Consider the following 7,607-nt stretch of genomic DNA (forward strand, 5'->3'; position numbering starts at 1 on the left):
CCACTAGCTCTTGATCTTACTATAGAAACCTGCACACATGATAGAGAGAAAATTTTGGGGTTGTATATAGAGGTCTACCATATAGTCAGACCCCACATTGGTGTTTGAACCACCTCCACAGATAGCCAAAATTATAGATAATACATAAAGAAAATGTGATGTAATAAAATGAGGTAATTGATATGGTAGTGGACATGCAATGCTACAATAGAAATAAAGAGGAAAGGGCTCCCCATAGACACCTAGATAACAAGAGCTCAACAGAGAAAAGGTAAGTACCAAGAATCTTGCTACACATGGCTACAAAGATAGTGGAAATATGAGTGACATGCAACAATGGTAGCATGCAAGAACAATGATCAAGAAATTATAGGTTATCAAGAGAGTTTGAAGAATGCCCAAGAAGTTTTAATCTATTACTAGAGAGCCTTAAATGAATTTCTCAAGGCAACATAATCAACCTAGTATCAAATCCAATATTTGTAGGCACACATAGAGGCATTATAAATTTTTCCAATGGCAAGCGTAATACTCAAATGGCCACCATCAATTTGTATATTTTTGGGACGCTAGCACGACGCATGGACATCTTTGCGGCATGCTAGTGCACATGAGAGAAAATTTAATGAAGTTGGGAAAAATACAAGGTGAAGGCTAACTAAGCAAGCCATGCAGACAAAATGACAAAAAGTTAAAGTTCTCCAATCAATGTAAAGTGAAGGAATTCATGTAGTGTGGAATTGCATTAGATGCAATTTATAACATTGCATTTTTCCCCCACTTTAGCAAGAATATCATTGTTACGAGACGTGAAGATAAAGTAGGGATAAAGCTTAGAATTCTTTTACTACAACACAAAGGAGAAGCAGAATGCTCAAACAGAAGTTAGCCCCAGGGAAGTGTCTCAAACCTTCATAAGATCTTGCTAGGTTGTTCCATCATAAATATGTTAGATGCAGACAAATATGTAAGATGAAAAAACAAAAAAATTGATACTATTAGACATTTAGATAACAAGATAATGATAAAAAGATGTATTGATATGGATATCAAGTTGTGTTATGCTAGATAGTCATAAGATCTAGGGTGGTTTACATCAATCGATAATCGATTAGATAGTGGTTTGGCCTCTACAAAGGTGAAAAATAAAAATATCAAGTGGTTTGGCCTCCATGAAGTCAAACGATAGAAAGATCAAGTGGTTTGGCCTCCATGAAGGCAAATGATAAAAATATCATTAGATAAATAAGATGTGAAGATAATCATGATGCAAAATGTAGAAATGTAAAAAAATGTAGAAATATAGAGATGTGAGAGGCCCCCCTTAGAATGGTATGTGTGAAACACGTCATTCTAAGAATAAGAACATGACAAGATGTTTCTATAGAGTGCCACCTTACAACACATGACACATAAGACCCACAACATCAACAAAACACACAGGCACAAGGGGATATATTGATTTGGTGTCACTACTTATAGCAACAAAATAGGATAATGTATATATAGATTAATATGAGTGTTTCATCATGGTGCCAAAATTTATGGATCATATGAAGCAAGCACATAAAAAAAAAAGATAAAATAAAATTGGGTCAACATAGAAGAGATCCTAAATTACCCCAACACTTTGCATTGTCCTTGATATCAAAAAGAAAAGTATGACAAATAGAAGAAAAGTGATGAACAAATAGAATAATTTTTATGATAAAAAATTTCCTATTTTTGAGCACCTACTGTAATACCCTAAAAATGGTCATCTAAACTATGAGCCCTTAATCTCGACAACGTCACCAAGGTCCTAACCAAAGACAATTAAATCAATCTTGAGCACATAATTAATTCTTTAATCATCAATGTCACATGGAAAAATTAATCAACCAATATTAATTAAATATTTATTTAATTAATTGATCATTACAAGTAAATCATTTTTTAAACAATTATCTTATTTATCTTATTAAATATCCTAGCATATTTAATTAAATAAATCAATTTGCCATTAAATCATCAAAAAGAGGAATTAATTTAATTAAATAAATGAATTTGCCATAAATCTTCAAAAAAGGAAACAAATCAAGAAAGAGGAATTGGAAATTATGAGCACAAATCTTCAAAAATGGAAATAAATCAAGAAAGGAATTAATTGACCAAAAAAGAATCAATCGGAGACAATATTGAAAAAAAATTGATAAATAATCTCAAAGAAAGCAATTAAAACAGTTAAATCTCAAAATTGAATGAAATAAAGAATAAATCAATTTTTTCTTGATTTTATCTTAATTTTAGTTCAATTTCCTTTAAAACTAAGAAAAATATCCAATCACATCAATTCACCTGGATTGTGCTTCCTCTTGGAAAATCTTGACCATTCATCATCATTTGATCTCAACCATTGGTTTCTTTATGATTCTTCTATAAATTTAGGCTCTCATATCTCATTCAAAAAATGCTGGAGAATATATTGTTATTATATTCTTTTTGCTCTAGGTTCATTAATATTTGTGCATTTAGATATTGCATATTAATTATTTCATATTGATTAAATCATTTAGATTAATATTGCTTAAATTTTGTTAGATTAATCTTGCATCCATCTAGCATTAACATCATGCTCATATAGATTAAAATCCTTTGTCTTGGTGTTGTCTAGTCACTGGTATTGCTTCTACAAATCTGAGAGCAATCTTATACTCACATCTTTTAGAAGGCAATGGGTCGATTTGTTATGGTTTTCATATTCATATTTATATCTGTCTAACCATGCATGTAATGACTTAATTGAAGTGTTGTGCTTACAGATACAGGTCCACTTGTTACACACACATTTTTGGCACCCACCATGGGGTAGAAAACTACTTTTTTGGCCTCACAATCATTCTTTTTATCCTGCAGGTTTCGTCCGTACAATCTCTGCGAAATTTTGTACGAGTAGTTTCACTGCATCGTACGACATTATATTGAAGCTTTTTAGTTATCATATGATATAATATTAAATCCTATTATTTGTCATACGGATCAGAGTATGGACTCGTACGACATACTGTTTCTAGTTATTTGATTTTATCCTCTGTCATCCTATGCTAATTTCTGACTCATACAATAATTTTTTTTTATCGTTTCATTTTATGAGAATTGTCATATGATTTTGTTCTCTGTTAGATTAAAAGCAAGTTTCACTTTTCATGGTTTTTCTTGAATTAAATTTGGATTATGTTGACACTAACCCTGAATTGTCTTTTGTCTGCCTGGTATTTTCACAGCCTGACTAGTTTCTTGCAGGACGCTTGTCAAAGAATTTATCAATCAAACATACACCTGTAAAAGAATAAAAACAACATGACTACTGATGTGTTGTTTTTACAGGTTGCCTAAAGAGAAATCAATCAAACATTGTGTATTCTTTAATTTTTTAGGCACCTAACTTGCTATCTGGGTAATGAACAAATCTGTCTTTTGTGTTTTTTTGGAAAATTTTGAGAAGTAGGAGAGTATGCTCTTGTCTTTCTAAGACAATCAGAAATATAGACCCTTGAGGCTTTTTCTTTGTTTGAGATTTGTACATCTTTAGCAGGCCTGCCCTCCCGAGGGGTTGAAAAACTCTTAAAGTCGTTATGACCAGTGTGAGGGGAACGACCTAAGTGGGAATGGCTAAATGCCAAGTACTCCAACCCACTATAAAATAAATGTGATTCGATGAAAATCAAGTCAACGGTAGTGCTCGGGAATAGCTCTCCTCAGTACCTTCGGGTATATTGAACCTTGGTTTTAAAGGTTGGGAGACCTCTTAATTGAGTTTATACCTCGACGCGCCAAACGGAACCCTTACTAGATCCAATTAAAATTAGAAGCCACCCGATTTACCTCTAAAAGGTTGATAATCTTTGTGCATGAGAGATAGTAACTCTCCCAAGACACTTGCCATATTGTGCCCCCATTAGCATTTGGAGTCGGCTAATACGGTGTTGAGAATCCATTGTGTGAGACTCAGTGGTCGTATTCTAATTAGCTATTGGGTGTGTACCTAAGTTAGCAAGTAAAGGTTTTCTTCTCTAAGCCAACTTCCATAGGGTCTGCATGTTGTGATTGGAGTTACTATTCATACTGCGTGTTTTTTGTGTTTTCATCCCTCAAACTAAAATTGGAATACTAAAATTGGATAAAACAAATCAACAAACTCAGTGATCAAAAATCTGTCCATGTCATAAACTAGTCTATCCTAGTAAAAAATCAGTCCATCTCAGAATTGGTCATACTCAGTTGTCATTCCCAGCCATTGAAAAACTCAAAATTTTTGTCTCTATCCTATTAATAGTCGTACGAGCCTGATAATTTGTCATCTTGCACCATATTCTATGTCGTACGAGTCTGCTAATTTTTCACATGAAGCTAATCCTCTGTTGTACGAAACTCAGTAGTCTATCATTTAAAGCTAAATCTTATGTCGCACGAGATAGAACTACACTGAATTCTTTGTCGTTCGGGACCTACCCATTTGTCGTACGGTACTAGGCAGCAATTCATACGAAACAAAACTGTTGTCGTCCTAAACCTGTTATACTATCATACGATCTCAGAAATTCTATTGTACGAGTCTTTGATTTTGCCAGTCTAGAACAGTCAAACCTGTCCAAAATAGTCTACAACGAGCCTAAAACTGGTTATCATCCTCCTGAGCATAAACAACCTTGATAGTGTACCTCTGTCGTTGCATTGCATGATTTTGCCAATCATCTTTAAGCTAGTTCAAACAAATATCTTATCAAACCTAAGTTAACTTAGATAAGGTCTTACACAGGATAGATCATTCCTGAAACTAGACTAGATCTTAGTTACTTCTCTCAATCACTATGTTAAATGAACTACCAGCTACAATTTTATCTAGACTTCTGCAACACATCTCTCTCGCGGTCTTGTCGGTTACAAATGCCTATTCAAACTAGAAGCTCTCACTGCAAAATAGACAAAGAAAAAGAAACACCCTTTTCATCAAATGACAATCCATTCTTCAAAGAAAACCCCTTTCAAAGTAAACCATCCTTGTCACAAATACCAGTTTATGATTTACCAATCTTTGGTCAGCCCCTATCTCCCACCATGTCTAGAGAAAGCCAAGAAAGAGAAGCTAGTAAATGAGATACTCATGATAATTTCAGCAATCATGCCACTGACAATGATTCCTCATCAACTGAATCTGAGCTTCCTGAACCTCCTAAAGCTGAAGTACATAGATGTCAAAATGATAAAGAATTTTGGAAAATGATGAAGGTCATCATGGCTAGGGAAAAAGAAGACTATTTCCTAGAATTAGCAAAGCAAGGTGCCAAACTCCCTACTAGTTATAATGTGGAGGCCCTCGTCACTAAAGAGGAAGAGACACCATGGGGAAAAATAAGAAAACAAATGAAAGCATTACAAACTACATTCATAAGAATAGAAGACAAAGATAAAATGCCAAAACAATATTCTCTGGACACAATATGCCCATTCCCATTTGACAAAAACCTTTAAATGTCTCCATTTCCTTCATGAGTTGAGATCCCAAAATTTGACAAATATGATGGTACCTTAGATCCTCAAGATCATGTCAGAGAGTTTTGTGCTACTTGTATGGAGTTCATGCATGATCAAACGTACCTCATGCACCTTTTCCCAAGGAGTTTAGGGGGTCAAGCCATGGAATGGTTCTCAAGTCTACCCAAAGGGATAAAAATGTTTGAAGAACTAATCCAACTATTTTTGAAACAATACTCATACAACATTCGACATCTTATGACTATGATAGATCTTTGCAATACTAAACAGAAAATAAGGGAGCCTTTTCTCACTTTCCTCCAACATTGGAGAAAGATGTTCTCTAGGTATCCACGACCTATCCCAAACTCTAAGAAAATGGATATATTTGTCAATAACTTGGTCCCAGAACTGAAATACTTTATACAAATGCAAGTACACCCATCATTTAACAAAATGGTAGTTAATGCTATTTGGATGGAAGATGTGCTCATAAAGAAAGGGGATATCTCACTTTGGAAAGAAACACATCAAGGTTCTAGCTCTAAAGAAAATAGTAAATACTGGAAATATGGCAAAGATAGCAACAAGAATGTCGTTAATGATGGAGTGGTAGATACTGTTCAAGAAAAAACAAAATCCACAATATTTAACTTTGCCAATGGCACGCAAGCACTCAAGGCAGCTGAAACTACAACAAAGAATCCCCCAAAGAAAACAAGAGAATGGTTTTAAAAAAAACCTTGGCTTTCAAAGCCTAAGCATGATTTTACTCCTCTAGATGAATCATATGAATCAGCTTTTAAAAAATTTATTGGCAAATAATCTGATAACATTGCCAAACAATTCTAGACCATATGACCCAAAAATTAGACCCAAATGGTGGAGAGAAAATGAATACTGTGACTACCATCAAAATAAGGGACATAACATAAACAACTAATGCTGATCATAAGGCCTTTAAAGATCCCTTACCCACTTATGAACAAGGAGATTCCTCAAAATCCAAGGGAGGAGCTAGAGTCAATTATACCTACAATAACAATGATAATGTGATCAACATGATTGAATCTTCTCAAACTAAATATTGCAATGTGATCATAGTCCAGGATCACCAAAGTCAAGCACAAATTGCTAATACTGTGACTCGTGCTCAAAGGAAGATTACTCTCCCATGAGCTAGTTCCTCAACTTTCGATCAAACAACATCAAATCTACCAAATAGACAAATAGAAACAATCATGGCTAAATAAAAACAATTGGCTTCATTGTCTTCTCCTGGTTATAGTATTGTCGAACAATTAAAGAGAACCAATGCTCAAATCTTTATTTTGGAACTACTTAAGATCTCTTATGCTCATAGAGAGGTCCTAGGCAAGGCTCTACTTACCACCAATGTCCCTAAAGATTTAGATGTAGATCGGTTTCAATCTATGGTGGGTCACCTGACCTCACCTCATTACCTCACTTTCTCTAAAGAAGATGATAACTCACTGAGTCACCCACATAACCAGCCATTCCACATTGAAGCCATGATCCATAAACACTGCGTTAAACGTGTTTTGATAGAAGGAGGCACTGGGTTGAATATTTGTACCTACAATCTATTGACACATCTGGGATTTTCTGAAAAATATTATTGATCCAACAAAGAAGATAACAATCAAGGCTTATGATGAAGAAGAAAGAACTTCTAAGGGTATGGTACTATTACCAATCAGAGTAGGACCTGTGGAAAGAGATATCATTTTTCAAGTCCTGGATCTTCATCTTTCATACAACATCTTACTAGGTAGGCCATGGATTCATGAAATGAAAGCAGTACCATCTACGTATCATCAATGCTCGAAATTTCCTTATAATGGAGTTGAAGTCAGTATTCCTGCTGATACAAGCTATACCTATAATGCATTAATGTAGAGTGCTGATGCTTTTGTTCCTCATAATAGAGCAGCTTCTGCAGCTAAAAGTTTGAAATCTTTGCTGAAAGATTTAGAAAAGAAATTGAAAATCACAAACACTGGCATAGATGGATACAAGATAGAGCCTATACTCTCACTAATGTCTCTTCCTCCATCACCAAGACAGTCAGG

Source organism: Cryptomeria japonica, chromosome 8 (genome assembly GCF_030272615.1).
Source record: "Cryptomeria japonica chromosome 8, Sugi_1.0, whole genome shotgun sequence".
In the NCBI taxonomy this organism is placed as follows: domain Eukaryota; kingdom Viridiplantae; phylum Streptophyta; class Pinopsida; order Cupressales; family Cupressaceae; genus Cryptomeria; species Cryptomeria japonica.